A 17715-nucleotide genomic window follows, 5' to 3' on the forward strand; every position below is an offset into this window, starting at 1 on the left:
ACACAAAAACTCTGCGAAATAATGTACGGACCGAACAGGGACGCTGGTGCTGTGAGGCGGCAACCCACTCTACCGACTACACCACCATGCCACCCACCTATATAGTAGGTGTAGCTGATAAAAGGGTCACAGTGTGTATACTTTTATAAAAAAAAAAAGAAAGAAACTATTACATAATTTAATTTCCCCTTTTGCCGCAGGGTAAAAGCTTGTGAACAATACCCCGCCTCCGCACACACACACACACACACACACACACACACACACACACACATTTGCTATCCACTTTTTAACGTACAGAGAAAGTGTTAGGACCAGCAAAAATAAAAACTTAAGATGAACCCTTTAAAGCCCCCAGATGTTCATAAATGGCTCTGGGTCTAAAGCTGTTACATAACGCAGGTGAACGCAAGGTCGATGGAGGTTGCAGTGTGCATGCGCAACCGTCAGAGGGCGCCAAGAATCCGCACCCACCACACCAAGCCAGTCATTCTCAATTCACACACTGCCTCCTTGCCCAAACCGCCCCCCTTTCCCTGTCTCCCTCTTCTCTCTCTCTTTCTCTCCCTCCCTCCCTCCCTCTCTCTCTCTCTCTCTCTCTCTCTCTCGTCCTCCTCTAAGTCTGAGTCGACTAGAGTAGAGCATCACCGCGCTTTTCTACACACACACACACACACTCTCTGTGCACACACACACACACACACTCTCTCTCTCTCTCTCTGTGCTGTCAGCTCGCGCAGCGTTGCGGGAGATGATGGTTAGGATGATGTTGGCAGCGCGAGCAGAATAACCATTGCTGCTGGATACGCGGTGCACATCTGCGGTTCGCGCGACGCGTCTTTTCGCACCGATCCAAGCGACGTTGAGGGTCACAGCTGGGCGACCAAAAAAAACCTCAAGCTGAAGTGTTTCCAGTCTCACACGGAGGAGAGTCTTTTGGCCACAGGAATAATTAAAAAGAAGAAGAAGAAGAAGAAGAGGAAAAGAACAACAACAACAAAAAACTGCTTCAAGGTTCATTGCGCGCGGCTTGACACGCGAGCAAGCCCCGGCTGTGGTTTCTAAGATGTGGTAAGACTTTTGTTCCTTTGGTGATCCTGAGCGTTAATATCCGAATGCGTCTGCAAACTAGTCAGATTAGTCAGATGGAGGAGTCGTGGATGATGCATGCGTTGCAATGGGGCATTTGCGGTTGGAGAACTAGTGGCGGAATTGCGCGCGTGTGCGTGCGTGCGAGCGTGCGTGAGCGCGCGCGCGTGTGCGCGGTGGATAGAGGGAGGCATTTGACACAGGCTGCTTCACTGTGTGTCGTGCGCGGTGTTTTAATGGGCGTCGTTCTGCGCGTGTGTATGTGCGTGCGCGCGTGTGTGTGTGTATATTCCAGGGCGCGAGCGCGTGTTTGCGTGCGCAGCTCTTGACGTAATGATGAAATGATATGCTTAATTTGTTTATCAGAGGGAAGGCGCTCATAGTGTGGCGTTAATTTATGGCGCACCGCTGATGGCCACCGCAGCTTCAGTCGTTCACATGAGGAGATTTCCAGCGCCTCGTTTCGACTTCTCTCTCTCACACACACACTCACACACGCGCACTCTCTCATTCCCCCTCTCCCTCTCTCTCTCTCTCTCTCTCTCTCTTTCTTCATATACACTAGCCCATATAGAGTGTGTTGTTATTAGCATTTAAACACAATAAAAGCACCATGACTTCCGCATATGGACGTTATAGAACGAGTCACGTGACCCAATTCTATTCTCTCATTCCCTCTCAAACAGACCCTACAGTATGACCTTGATTTAACGGGCAAATAATGACATGCCTGATACTTGTTTCTTCGCCTATAAAGACATTTTATTGCATTATGTGGTCGTTCCCCAGCTTTTTATGTGCAATGGCCACAGTACTTTCCCTCTTGTTTACCTCAGTGACCCATATAGAGGAGGAGAGAGGAGGAGAGGAGGCGCAGTCTCTGTTTGTCACGGCACTATGTCGTTTTCACAGAAAGAAAGAGAGACAAAAAATAATAAAGAGATTAGCTTCTGGGTGGCCTGGACACTGGCCTGTACCTGGACTAGTCCGGTGTTATTAACGCCAGACCAGGCTACACAATGACTCGGTTTGTTTTCCTGATTGAAACCCGGAAATCATGCAGGACGTAGCAATGTGCCATAGCCTTGGATGAATTAAAACACAGCAGTCTGATTAGCACATACAGTTTAATTACAGTGATAATTAGCCGAAGTATTACAGTGTTCAATGAACACCTACAGTGTTGGATTAACTAACAGGCCTACAGTACTGTGTTCTATTATATATTCCATTGTCTTCAATTAACCATTTTTTAAATTTTGTTTAATGAATACCAAGTGCTTAAATAGCCTTGTGGGTCATCTTGAGTGAACACATACTGTGTAGTATTGAATGAACACCTGTAAGGTTTGCATACCATTTACCTCACTGAATTAACCTGTGTTGAACGGATGTGTTGTGATCTATAATGTAAACAATACCTAGTGTCGAACTAACAATACTCTTACATAAAGTACATAACACCTGTACTCTTATCAAGTGGCGTCCTAAATAGTATTCGGGATTAGAGCTAGTGTGTCCCAAACGGTAGTCTGTTGAAACGAGTATCCCAAAGGTACCTGGAAATGTGTAAATGAGATATGGGAAAATAACTCAAGGGAATGATGAATTAAACTATATAGCATAGATTATAGACAGAATCATGTTTACGGTCACACTGTTCTCTTCCGTTGCACGACGTGCTAGTGTTTCGCACTTGCACACTCAAAAGTACGTACTTTCTTCACAAAAAAGAATTCATACTTTTAGTACATAGTGCATAGTATAAGTATGCCAATCGGTATGGGATGCAGGGATATACTATGTTGTGTTATCATGTACTGGAATTGATCTAACTCTTATTTTTTGTAAGGGTTAAATCGACACTTTTAGTGCAACTAGTACTTTAATATATAAGTCAATACAAAATTCAACGCTGTAGGGGTTGAACATTGTATAAAGAAGGGTTTGAGTTTAGTTAGTGAGCTAAATGGCCTCTTAGTCCAATTTCTGTGTTTCACATCCAGTTGTTATCTTGAGCATATTTTAAGACATCTAAAGAAAGTGGACAAGAGGTCAGTCTAAACCGGCTACTTTGACCTCGAGCAAAATCCATGTGAATTGTGGAACCGTGGCACATTCATCATGTTTCTATTCAGAGAGATGTCTCTGTATATTTTAAACCCAGCATGATGATGGAGAATAATGTGTTTGGTTTTTTTTCACAGTCAACAGGATAGTTGTGGCACTAACGCCACCTTTGAGTATTATTTCCTGCATTATAGAATAATATTCCTATGAACTATTAATCAATAATAATATTAATTATCACCATATACGTTATATGAATTACAATTTATGTCTTGGATGAAGGATGTGATGACGCGATGACATATACCATGACAGAGAATATGTGAAATAGGTGAACCATTCACATTATAATGTATATCATTATAATGATGGAGCTCCTCCTCCAACGTCCGGAGGAGCTTGCCAGTGTTAAAAATGATGGCAGATTTTCCGCAGGTTGACGCCATCACGACGCGCGTTCATCCAAAGACGTCTCCGATTCACGCGCGTCGAACATGAGTACACCTAAAAGGTCTCATTTACCAAGAAACATCACTGCGAAAGACCGTGCAAAACGCTTACGCGCGATTGCAGTTTCGCCAATTCGAGTAGCACAAAAAACTCTGGAAGGTGCATCGCAAATCAGAACTCCACGAAATCCCGTACGGACTGATAAACAATGACGGGAGAAGAAGTGAAAGTTATTTCCTGGTGCAGCTCATCCTTATTAGATAACTTTTAAAAATAGGTTGAACTTTTTACAGTGCATATATAGAGTACTGTGAAGTACTGAAGAACAGCTGATAATCCGAAATATAACATAAAAACGACCATGTGTCCATGTATACCATGATATAACAACAACTATGAATTTGGGATGCACTGTATGTGGCTTTGATGTCAGTTTATTGGAAAGCTACATCCTTTTAACGAAAGTTAACCAGCTGAGTTATTTATTTTTGTCCATTATGTGAGAGACTGAGTGAGAGTTTATTTGACTAGACAGTATCATCTGATGTATGTGAGAGCCGTAACCTCCGAAAGTGACACTTTCTCGTTTAGAATCTTGCAGACTGGTTGTTTATCTTGTGGCCCAGTTGTTATAACACGTGTGAGTGTGTTTGAGAGTGAACACGTGTTAAAATATATCCCTGGTCAAGTCGAGTTCAGACACATCGAGGGATGTTTTTTTCGAGACTCGTCCGAGCTGCTTGTTTTATTTTCTCAGAGGCCTGCCAAATCAGGGCCAGCCTGTGAACTGGGTCTGACGGGTTCCCGCCTCCAACCTTTCCTGACCTCATGATGGATCTCTTGGTATTTCCTGGTTCCGCTTGTAAGGGCTCCGTTTACTGTTCGGAACAATACACGTCTACTTCGTTTCTACTAGAACGTCAGCCATTTTGAGAAACAATGCAAAAGCTGGGCTATAACACAGAATCTAACAAGACGTCTTGACAGTTATTATTTCTGAAGTGTGGCGTCGCTGGCGGAGGAACCGTGCGTGCTACCCATAATGCACTGCACGCGTTCGTCAGGTTTAAGACTGAGATAGGGCCGCATGTTAAACCTAACAAATTCGACTCTAATTGCAAATGAGATGCAAAACACTTGTAGATAAAGGCACTGAAATGGAAATATACAGTAGATCATCAGCATTGACTGAGGGATGAGGAAGTATTTTAGATTAGGAACTTATCGCTTAAATAACCGCAGCTTTGTGAGGAAAATAGAAACATGTATTCAACTGTTAGCGAACAGCGTCAACGTAACAGACTGTCTTTGGTTTATTGGTTATAAGAAGTACTATTTCCTCACTGAGCTGTTTGAATGTTTATATTTTCTTAAAGAAAATTGTGTACTGAGGCTCAATTTCGTCGCGGACCAAATTGCGCCTTCCGTGAGGAATATGCCTAATGATTGCACTTCATGTGTGTGTGCCCATATTAAATGGAGATGTCATGTAGCAGGGCTGCTAAGTGCTTGCTCGACTTGTTTAGCGAATTCTCACAGTATTGAAATAGTGTTTCACATGAATATTGTAACCACATCTTTTATCTCTCTCTCACTCTGACTCCATCTCTCTTGAGCACTTAGAGCTATTGAGTCGGTATATGTTAGGAGAGACGCGGCAGAAAAGCTCTGTGCGTGTGTGTGTGTGTGTGTGTGTGTGTGTGTTTATTACCAGACAATAGATCTCTGAGTGTGATCTGTTCACAATGGTGTTGCACTTGGCCACCTAAAAGGTCTTTGATTATTTTGGTTCTAATAGAAGTTGAGTACAATGATGCTACATGTGAATGCACATCAGTTTTGTGTGTGTGTGTGTGTGTGTGTGTGTGTGTGTGTGTGAGAGAGAGAGAGAGAGAGAGAGAGGGAGAATGTGCCTCCTGTTGTGCAGGATCAAAAAGGACAATTTGAACGTGTTTTTTTTTTTTCTCTTTCAAGGACGAAGAAGGATTTTCAGCAGATGAAATTTTTTTTTCTTCTTATATTAACGTTAAGGTTCATTTTATTAATTGGTAAGACTTGTAGTAGTAAGACTAATTCAAATGACAGGTTTATATGAACACACTCGTTCTAATGGCTTGTACAGCGCACAGTCCACATAGACTAAACCGAATAATAAACCTTTCTATAAGGACATGTCGATTTAAAATTCACGGAAGGAAGTCTCCACTTCGTCAGCACAGTTAGTAGGTTTTCCACCACCGGAAAGTCTTCCTGGTTTCTTGGTACTTGTTTTTTGTGGACGTTCCTACAAAATTAAAAACTACAAATGAATAAAAACGGCGAAGTATCCTTCTTTAATGAACTAATACATTCACGCGTTGACAAATTGCTGTGGTTTGAGGGGAATAAAACAATTCACGACGTGCTGTTATTAGAAAATAATCATCTTCGTGTCAGGTCTCATCGCACCACCCCATCGTTGATCGTTTTCCTATGACAGCATGCCCCCAAGTGTTTTATTCTATTCTTACCTATACTTGAATAAAAGGTACTGTGATAGAGTCATTGTTTAAGGTAAAAAAGTGAACCAGTGCTGTTTTTTTTCCCCCCTTTTTTTGTATTAAAAAATACGACACTCCCATATGATCAATGACGCCATGTTTTTCATTGTTGATTTTCCTCGTCCGAATTGAATCCCATCAGCCATTTTGATCTTTAATCAAAACGGACAGCAAAGCTCATTCTTCGTGTACTGGATTGAATTAAAGCAAATTCGCTGGAATTGAGCAGCTGCGTGTATGGACTCGAGTTGAGGAAATAAAGCACCTCTGTGATTGATTGATCACACTGAGGTTTGATTGCTCGACAGATCGATGGCTCCTTCCTGGCTCGGACACTGCACTGGAGTCAGGGGCAGTGGTCTTTTTTTCTGTGTTTTTTTTTTTTTTTTTTTTTTTTTTAAGGGTAATGAATGGAACAGGAAAGCATGTCCTCAGCTGCCATTTTTATTTAAAGCCAAATAATGTGGGCTATTTTTTGAAAGGCAGGAAAATGGCCTGTTATATTTAGGATGGTAACCTTGCTTCTAGAATCATTAGGCACTTTTGAATTTTTTCAATTTTTTTCAAATAAACCAAGCGGACTATGGTTGAATTCTCCTTTGATTTATTATAATGAGTAATGAGTCTTTATTGATCACATATACACTACGGCACAGTGAAATTCTTTTGTTCGCACACCCCAGCATGTCAGGAAGCTGGGGTCAGAGTGCAGGGTCAGCCATGATACAGCGCCCCCAGAGCTCAGGGGCCCAACAGTGGTGCATTGGCAGTGCTGGGGAACCCCCGACCTTCCGATGAGTAACCCAGAGCCTTAACCGCTAAGCCACCTCTGCCATTATAGAACTGCTTAGGTTCAGTTGTCAAGGACTAAGTGTATGTAATCTCTTGCCATTGTACAAAGTAGGGTCCAAATGTACGAGTCTATGACCAAGTGGGAACTGAAGCAAATAAGAAATCAGAAATTCTCGCTTCAGTCCGTAATATGACTTCCATTTGAGCTGTTCACCCGTTACGCGCTCCATTTTCGAAATGTCTCGCGACCTCATTTATTTCATTAGCGTTAATCGTTGTTTCATAATGACTGCCGCCTGATAGTGATTCAGTTAGTATGGATTTCTGTTTATCATGCAAGGAATAAAAAACGGGGCATGCTGGGATAGAAAAATAACCAACAGTGAGGAGGTGCCAACACGGCCAGACAAAAATTAGTTCGGTTATAATTCCATTAGCTAACCAAAGTGTTGCTAGGCAACACATCATTTGTTTCCAGGCTCGCTTATCTCAGTACTCCTCAGTATTTGTAGAAATCAGTATTCCTGATCAACGTGCTTGAGACCGTTTCCTCCCTCGTCCTTATCTGATGGTGTAATGTGATTTTCAGAGATGTATACATATTTGTGAATTTTGTGTAATCGACCAATTATACACACTCTGGACTGATATACAGGATACTGTATAATGCAGTGTGGGAACAAGTAAAGCCTTTTTCTTTTTTTTTCATCCTTCCAACCCAGAGAGCATGGCCAGTTATTCCTCACTTATTCTGACATCATCGTAATTTAAATGCTTTTCTATTGTGCCACTCGAGATCCCTTGGAAAGTACTTAACTGGCATTAAGCTTTGTGTAATGTTTCTTTGTACTGGTTGACTTGTACTCCGTAGACATGTTTATTAACCTAATATACATACAGATGTAGAGAAACTGCTAAATAACTCATGGTAGCTAACAATAATAACACATCTAGTAAACAGAGCAAGAGATGAGAACATGGCTTGGTTGAATTGATGGTGGGAGGCAGTTTGTTGCCCAATAGCCTAATTATTGTGACAATTTTCGATTAAATATTACAGTCGGGACGTAAAATTTGGTTGCTGTTCAATGGGAACTCTCAGTATGCGTTGCAAAGAGGTGTGGATGCAGCTGAAGGAGGTCATTACTAGGCTGAACAAACAAAACAGACCCATCAGAGAGATAGGAGAAACTTTAGGAGTGGCCCAAATCAACAATCTGGTACATTCTTATAAAGAAGGAATGCACTGGCGAGGTCAGCGACACCGAAAGGCCTGGAAGATCACGGAAAGACTGCTAAAGTGGATGATCGCAGAATTCTTTCCTCTGTGAAGAAAAACCCCTTCAGAACATCTAGCCAAGTCAAGAACACTCTGGAGGAGGGAGGGGTATCACTGTCAAAGTCTACAATCAAGACACGGCTTCATGATTCCTCAAGATGCAAACCACTGGTGACGCTCAAGAACGGAAAGGCCAGAAAAAAAACTGTAAAAAAAAAAAAATAAAAAAACCTGACCTGACTGATGAATATTTACAGTGCCCACCATTAATATTGGCACCCTTGATAAATATGAGCAAAGAAGGCTGTGAAAATCATCTTTCTTGTCGAACCTTTTGATCTTTTGTTAAAAGAATTCACAGAAATACTCTGCTCTGATGAATATCAAAGAATTGCAAACACAACACAGGTTTATCAAAAAAATATCTTTGTTAAATACAGGTGTGCAACAATTATTGGCACCCTTTTAGTCAGTACTTTGTGCTACCTCCCTTTGCCAAGATAACAGCTCTGAGTCTTCTCCTATAATGCCTGATGAGGTTGGAGAATACATGGCGAGGGATCTGAGACCGTTCCTCCATACGGAATCTCTCCAGATCCTTCACATTTCGAGGTCCACGCTGGTGGACTCTCCTCTTCAGTTCACCCCACAGGTTTTCTATGGGGTTCAGGTCAGGGGACTGGGATGTTCATGGCAGGAGCTTGATTTTGTGGTCAGTAAACCATTTTTGATTTTGATGATGTTTTGGATCATTGTCCTGCTGGAAGATCCAACCACGGCCCATTTGAAACTTTCTGGCAGAGGCAGTCAGGTTTTCATTTAATATCTGTTGATATTTGATAGAGTCCATGATGACATGTATCCTAACAAAATGTCCAGGTCCTCTGGCAGAAAAACATTAAAGAGTCACCACCATATTTAACCGTGGGCATGAGGTACTTTTCCATATGGCTACCTCTCTGTGTGCGCCAAAACCACCTCTGGTGTTTATTGCCAAAAAGCTCAATTTTGGTTTCATCTGACCATAGAACCCGATCCCATTTGAAGTTCCAGTAGTGTCTGGCAAACTGAACACATTCGACTTTGTTTTTGGATGAGAGTAGAGGCTTTTTTCTTGAATCCCTTCCAAACAACTTCAGAATTTTGGACCTGACTGTGTATATACAGTATGAGGAAAGCAAAATTTGGGAAGTATTCTACTAGTTTAATGGAATCAGCAGTTCAGTGTAAAGTACATAATGTTCACATCCTGTTTTATTGGCTTGTCAATGTACCATTTATTCTCACATGAAGTAAGGTGAGTACTTTTAGCCATCTTTTACCTTTAGATATGTTCACCTTGAACTCCACTGATACAATAGCAAGTAGTTTATTATACAGTAGAATCCGGTTTTGTACAAAATAAATAAATAAATGAAAATAATTCTCCATTTTCCCATTTTGTTAGGCATAAAATATATGTATCATTTAACGAATAGTTTCTTTTTCACAGATTGTTTATCACAAAAATGGCTTCCAATACCCTGATATGATATCTCTGCCATATCATCCACGCCTAGTTGAAATTACGCTTTAAATTACGACTTAAACACGGTGCACCATTTGTACCTGGGTTGCCAGATTGTGTCCACAGAGTGTCGATTAGAATATTTTTAAATTGTGGTTGTCTGAAAACAAATGACCTGATGCTGGTAGATATAACTGAATTCAGATATAATTTGGATGGTAGATATAACTGAATTCAGATATAATTTGGATGGTAGATATAACTGAATTCAGATATAATTTGGATGGTAGATATAACTGAATTCAGATATAATTATGCTGGTAGATATAACTGAATTCAGATATAATTTGGATGGTAGATATAACTGAATTCAGATATAATTTGGATGGTAGATATACCTGAATTCAGATATAATTTGGATGGTAGATATAACTGAATTCAGATATAATTATGCTGGTAGATATAACTGAATTCAGATATAATTTGGATGGTAGATATACCTGAATTCAGATATAATTTGGATGGTAGATATAACTGAATTCAGATATAATTTGGATGGTAGATCTACCTGAATTCAGATATAATTTGGATGGTAGATATAACTGAATTCAGATATAATTTGGATGGTAGATATAACTGAATTCAGATATAATTATGCTGGTAGATATAACTGAATTCAGATATAATTTGGATGGTAGATCTACCTGAATTCAGATATAATTTGGATGGTAGATATACCTGAATTCAGATATAATCTGGATGGTAGATATAACTGAATTCAGATATAATTTGGATGGTAGATCTACCTGAATTCAGATATAATTTGGATGGTAGATATACCTGAATTCAGATATAATTTGGATGGTAGATATAACTGAATTCAGATATAATTTGGATGGTAGATATAACTGAATTCAGATATAATTTGGGTGGTAGATATAACTGAATTCAGATATAATTTGGATGGTAGATATACCTGAATTCAGATATAATTTGGATGGTAGATATACCTGAATTCAGATATAATTTGGATGGTAGATATAACTGAATTCAGATATAATTATGCTGGTAGATATAACTGAATTCAGATATAATTTGGATGGTAGATATAACTGAATTCAGATATAATTTGGATGGTAGATATACCTGAATTCAGATATAATTTAGATGGTAGATATAACTGAATTCAGATATAATTTAGATGGTAGATATAACTGAATTCAGATATAATTATGCTGGTAGATATAACTGAATTCAGATATAATTTGGATGGTAGATCTACCTGAATTCAGATATAATTATGCTGGTAGATATAACTGAATTCAGATATAATTTGGATGGTAGATATAACTGAATTCAGATATAATTATGCTGGTAGATATAACTGAATTCAGATATAATTTGGATGGTAGATATACCTGAATTCAGATATAATTTGGATGGTAGATATAACTGAATTCAGATATAATTATGCTGGTAGATATAACTGAATTCAGATATAATTTGGATGGTAGATATACCTGAATTCAGATATAATTTGGCAACATTTTGATGTAGTTGTTGTTGACCAGGAAGGGTTTAAGTGCTGAGATTCTGTCAATGGTGATTTCTCCGTAAACAGCTCCTCTTTCAGAACTTTGTCGGTTTGAATTAAAGACATACTGAGTAATCCATGGCAGCCTGGTGTGTACATTTTAAATGTGGGCTATATTAAATTATCATCAAAAGGAATGCTAGCAGATAATGCAAATGAGTCTCTTACAGACGTTACTCATTCTGCCATGCTTTTTCATTATCATTAGTATTTTTATTTGTTTTTGCCTGTTTGTCCTCCCGTTCATCCGAGATCGTCATTAGCGCAATATGTTAAGAAGGAGTATCTAAACCTGCGTCGAATTCATATGGAATTTTATCATTTCAACCAGCAGGTGAACGGATTCGATTTTGGAATCGATCCAGACAGGGTCAAGTCGAATGTCAGAAATACTTTTTCGTCAGTAGCTTCCATCATGTTTGAAGTATATTTTAAGGGTATTTCTGGCATGAAAATGAGTAACAAGAAGGACTTATTTTTTTGTAGACGAGTAGTGCTTTATCCACACTGCACTGTATATTATACATGGCTATTTGTTATTTTGTTGTTGTCATGCTATTGTGGCCCTTACTATTAGTAATACTCAGACATGGTTGAACTTTAACCCATGCATTATGTACTGTATGATAGCTGGATAATTAGCATTTGTCACCCAATTAAAAAAAAACAAACAAAAAAAAAACATTAAATTGAATTTGCTTAATCCTGCAGATAGCTTGTTTCAAATCTGTGTTAGAAACATGTTCTCGAAAGTGGACTCAGATTTTTGGACTAAACTGTACGTGTATTCATATTTGAATGCTGATTTTGGTATCACTTATTGAGCAGGAGAAAACACCGAAGTAAGAAAATTAATTTAAAGTTTGTAGGCAGTTTCCGATGGTGTGTACTTGTGTGTGTGAGTGTGGCGTGTCGGCGTTGCTGAGGTGATGGAACACAGGATTGTATTCTGTAGTTAATGTAGAACTGTCACTAAGCAATAAGCTGTGGATCCTGATGCTCCTTGGAGACTCGTGTAGAGAGAGAAGCAGTTTCACTCTCTTTCTGCTCATCTGATTCGTTCTCTCTCTCTCTCTCTCTCTCTCTCATCCTTTTTCTTTCTCCCTTGCCATTTCTTTAGCGCTGGTGCCATCTGTTATCTCTGTGTCTGAGCTTTGTAAAAGAGCGCCTGTCTGTCTCGAACATTCCTCTCAGACACATACACAATGAATGGGGGGTTTTTTTTGTTTTGTTTTTTTTGTTTTTTTCATGGTGCAAAAATGGGAATGAAAATATACAGGCAAGGCAACATACATACAACATATATATATATATATATATATATATATATATATATATATATATATATATATACACGATACTTATTAATATATATTAAATGGATTTATAGATCAGATATCAGTAAATAAATAGTGTAATAATAAATAGATATAAATTACTTACATACAGTAGATGTTGACTGAATGTTACTGAATTATTATTTACTGGAGTAAATATGCGAAGCGGCTTTTTAGAGAATAAACATACGCGGCGAAAAATCTGAGAAAATCACTTAATAATGATAAAGCAATTGGAGGCCGAGAGTTATGTTTTAACAAGTTATCTCAAAAAGTACAGAGTGAAGACTTTGAATAAACTGCACCTCTATCTACAAAACAAAGAAATACGTATATATATATATATATATATATATATACACACACATAAAAATATATAAATACGTATATTCTGTATATTGGAAGGTATTAGAGAATATCTTCACATAGTGTACGTAACATATAGAAAGGAAAATGCGAATTTTTTTGAACGAAATCTCTTTGTAATCATTTTCCCGTTTAGCATCAAGTCCTAAAACCCTTGCCTATTTTTGTTACCTTTGATAATAAAGCAACTTATGTGAGACCTAACATGTGAAACCTTCCCGCCTCACAGCTCCAAGGTCCCTGTTTCCACCTTGACCCCGTCCAGGATGCAGCATTGACTGAATAACCAATGAGTTTAATACCCTAATCGTCTCAGTTATAAATTCACTTACACATTTCTTGCGCGATATCGGCGCAAAATAACCAGCTGGACGTAACCACGATGTGTGCCACTGAAATGTATGTTTAGGGCTATAAATGCGCTCATTCGATCGCAACATCAATTATACACGTATGACACTGTTAACTGATTGGTGCACTAAAAGGTTTCATGAGTGCTCTGCGCAGCGTAGCTTTTTAACCGTGCGCACGTTTACTTTACTAGAACAGCACACTGAATTGTTTTTACGCAACTCTTAACTCTTTCAGCCCTGCCTAAGCTTCGTGCTTTCCGCCGCTGCACTCGTTCCTTATACAAACTAATAGCATGTGCTGGATCAAGTGCTATTTTATAAGTTGATAAATAATGGCAGTGGAAGCCTTATTATAAACTCGATTTGTTCTGATTAATGTGAGTTAGTCTTACGGTCTAATATTATGCAGCAGCATGCTGGTAATATACTGTTCCCTTTATAGTATTTCGCGATCGATTTTTGCGATCCCCGAAACGAACGCAAAACCAAGCAGACGCCGTAATATTCGGAGGAGCTTGCGCTTTTTCAAAATAACTGCAGATTTTCCACAGATTCGGGCCAAGACGCGTCACGTGACGTCTTCACGACGCGCATTCAGCCAGAACTCGCTTCGATTCACGTCCGTCGAACATGAGTACAGCTAACAGGTCTCGTTCAGCAACAAACATCGCTGCGTGCGAAAGGCCGTGCGAAACGATTCCACGCGATTGCGATTTCGCCATTTCAAGTAGTTTTCCGCAAAGAAAAAAACAAAAAACAAAAACGATACAAATTGCATCACAACTCTTTAAATAAGGCTGCAGTAAAATCCAGCGTTTTTTGGCCAAACAAAATAACGCTGAGAAACCCCGTACGGACTGCGTTTAGATTTCCTATTTGATCGTATCGGCCCTTAAAAAATTTTCCCTTCATTTTGAAATTCTTGCTTTTACATTATATCTGACTGCCTACCGCAGAGGTGCGTTTATTTATAACACTGGTGTTTTTTTTTTTATTATTATACCCCTGCGCTCTTCAGGGTGCCACACTGGTACAGCGGGTAACATTCCCGCCTCACAGCCAGACGGTCCCTGTTTCCACCTTGACCCTGACCAGGATACAGCGTTTACTGAATAATGAATGAGTTCATAAACAGCGCTGTTAAATTCCCAAGTCTGATTGCTCAGAAGTTGTTGATTCATTTTCTTTAACTGCACAACTACGAGTCGTTCCAGCTGCGAGGCAGATTATAGCTATATATATTAATCTGGTCATTCTAATACATCGTGGTTGCTATAGTAACAGCCTGTTCGCAAGGAGTGTGAATGAAAGTTCAGGGCGTGCCGTTGTAAAATAAATAAATAAATGAATGAATGAATGAATAAATAATTAAATCGACGCTGTCGATTATGTTTCTGTAACAGCACATCCCGCCGTACTTTATTCGCTACCTTGTCGTCATGGTTACGCTCATGTTTAGCACAGCAGGATTTTGTGTATTTCCTTCAGGTGTTTCTTACTGCGATGAAAATCACTCCGTCATACAAGGACGTACAGGATTCATGCTATATTTACGACCGTATAACCCATTACTAGAGTTCGTTCAACTTCACATCTTTAAAGGAGATGAAATTAAGTTGCATAAAACATAACACATAAACGTAGTGACACTGCGAGAAGATTCATTAAAACAGAATCCTTAAGAGGTTCATGCTTACCCTTCAGTAGTTCAGCAAAGCATTGAGGAAATGCTGCTTTCCCCTATATTTGCTCTTTGAAGTAGGCTCCTGTGTGACTAAAGTCTCCGAGCGAATTTAAAGGAACAGGCAATACCTCGAAAGAGGATATCATCATATTTCATGCTTAGTTATGTTAATTATATTTATTAGTGATCACTAATGGCCGGTATATACAATAAATGATCATTTAAATTAGAGATGCACCGATGTATCGTAGTTTAAAAACATCCCATGATCAGGGCTGATTATATTATATCCTGATATATTATATCCTGTCAATCAAAAGAGGGCGGGAAAACACATGGATTTCGCGCTGTGTGTAAAGATGACGTCTCTTGTGTGGAACGAGGACAAAACCGCAGTTTGTAATCTCTGTAATCTCTGCACTGATGAAATTTTACACCGGAAGTGAGCGGCAGTGAAGCGGGAGTTTCGGCGCCGAGTCGAATTTTTTTTCTCCCACGCTGCTCGAGTTGAATTAAAGCGCCAGTACACTGTTGAAAGATTTAAATGAAGACGAGTCGAGCAAAAAGTAGATATATACACTGCACAGAAAAATATATTTATAGAGTAGTATATTTCATATCCAGTTAATGTTGATATATAAAAAGTTGATATTATATATGACCAGTTTGATGTTCAGTGATGAAGTAGAAATGCTTGTGTTAGTGGAGAGTGAATGTGAGACTAACAGGAGGGTTTTTTATAATTCAGTCAATGTTAATATGAATTAATAACATTCAGTAAGTTCAGAAATCTTACTTTAATCTTCAGAATCGAGTTCATGTGTTCATGTTAATTAGAGTAATGTGTTTTCTGTTAATGAGACCAGTTACTGTGAAACAACTTGTTGAAATGGAGAGAATAACGTTTTTATTTGCATTTCCTTCAGAATTGTGGAATTCATTATGATTCATTTAAAAAGAAGGTATAAAAGGCAGAACTATCGGTATCGGTCGATATCACTCTGAATAATCGCTTATCGGTATCGGCTGAGAAATGTAGTATCGGTGCACCTCTAATTTTAATTGTATATACATATTTCAGAATTGTACATAATTGGGTAAAGCTGTTTCCTCATTGAGAGACAGAACTGTTAGAGAGAATGGTATAATTCCAAGATATTGATATGTGTTAAGGCGGCCATGATCGTTACAAAAGGATGTAAAGCATCTGCTTCTGCTTCTGTGTCTGCTTTGAATGAAGATGCTTGAACCTCCCCAAACTCTCAGCGAGTACATTTACTCATTCACTCCATTAACTTCTCTCAGTCCCTCGTTACTCTCCTGTCCTCTGTTAAACAAAAAAAGAAAGAAGTGCATCTTCTTTTGCAATTTTGCCTAGTTATAGTCCAAAGCTGGTCTCTCTTTCTCTCTCACTCTCTCGCGCTGTATCTCTCTATAGCTCGTGCATCCAGCCATGACTGTGATGCAGACTGCCCTGAGCCCTATAACACACCCAATTAGAGGGAGAGAGAGAGAGAGAGAGAGGGAGAGAGAGAAGGAGGGAGGGAGGAGAGAGGGAGAAAAGAAAATGATGGATCCCTGTTCACGCATCATGAGAGGTACAGATAAGGATCGGGTGCCCGGTGTACTCTTGTTGTTTGTTTTGTTTTTTCAGGAAGGGAGTGTGAATATAATAAACTGTTAATAGGTCATGACGTAGCTCATTTTGTACTGACAAAAGAATGATCTTCCTCCTCTTTTTGTCTCTCTCATTCTCTCCGGTATTTTCCTTCGCGTACGTCCATTGTGTATGAATTAACCACGCGTACATCCAGTCAGCACAGACACTATACAGTATACACCGATCAGCCATAACATTAAAACCACTGACAGGTGACATTCATTATCTGCTTTTGATGCTCTGGGCAATGTTCTGCTGGGAAATCTTGGGATGTACATGTGGATGTTATTCTCTAACGGCAGTGGTCTCTTTCAGCAGGATAATACGCCCTGCGACACTGCAAGAAATGTTCAGGAGTGGTTTGAGGAACATGATAAAGGTGTTGACTCGGCCTCCAAATTCCCCAGATCTCAATCCGATCGAGTGTCTGTGGACAAACAATCTCACAAGAGTCCCTAAACCTAACCCCTAACCCCCTAACCCTAACCCTAACCCTCTAACCCTAACCCTAACAGGACTTACAGGATCTGCTGCTAACATCTTGGTGCCAGATACCACAGCACACCTTCAGAGTTCTTGTGGAACCCATATTTCGATGAATCAGAGCTGTTTTGGCGGCACAAGGGGAACCTATACAATATTAGGCAGGTGGTTTGAATGTTATGGCTGATGGGTGTATATACTTTATTGCATTTGCTATATAATTTCGTCGAGCCTTCAGGCGTTAGTGGAACTACAACTGAAATTGTGTGTTGTGGTCCGATGACTTTTTTGGCCATAAACGTCTGCAGAAAAGCAGTGCCCTTAAACCCTTTGTGAAACATGGCGCTGGATCAGAGATGCTTTGAGGCTGTTTTATGGCTGGTGGAAGAAGCTTTCGGAAAGATCGATAGCGTCTTGCACTGCGCTACGTGCCGAAAAACCTGGTTGCCTCTGCCAAGAGGTTCCGACTTGGCCGTACGTTCATTTTTCAAGCTAGTGATCGCAAACATTC

The 17715-nt window shown here is 39.5% G+C and overlaps 1 protein-coding gene across 4 annotated transcripts in view; it reads left to right on the forward strand.

The window, feature by feature from the left end:
* Positions 1 to 573: 573 nt before the first annotated feature.
* adgrl3.1 (adhesion G protein-coupled receptor L3.1) overlaps positions 574 to 17715 on the forward strand; it is a 198557-nt gene continuing 181415 nt past the window's right edge. For all 4 annotated transcript variants that reach the window (XM_053619428.1, XM_053619431.1, XM_053619429.1 and 1 more), the window contains exon 1: positions 574 to 1071. The gene's annotated coding sequence lies outside the window, so the exon portion shown is untranslated. The remainder of the gene's footprint in view (positions 1072 to 17715) is intronic.

Source organism: Ictalurus furcatus, chromosome 29 (assembly GCF_023375685.1).
Source record: "Ictalurus furcatus strain D&B chromosome 29, Billie_1.0, whole genome shotgun sequence".
NCBI lineage: Eukaryota > Metazoa > Chordata > Actinopteri > Siluriformes > Ictaluridae > Ictalurus > Ictalurus furcatus.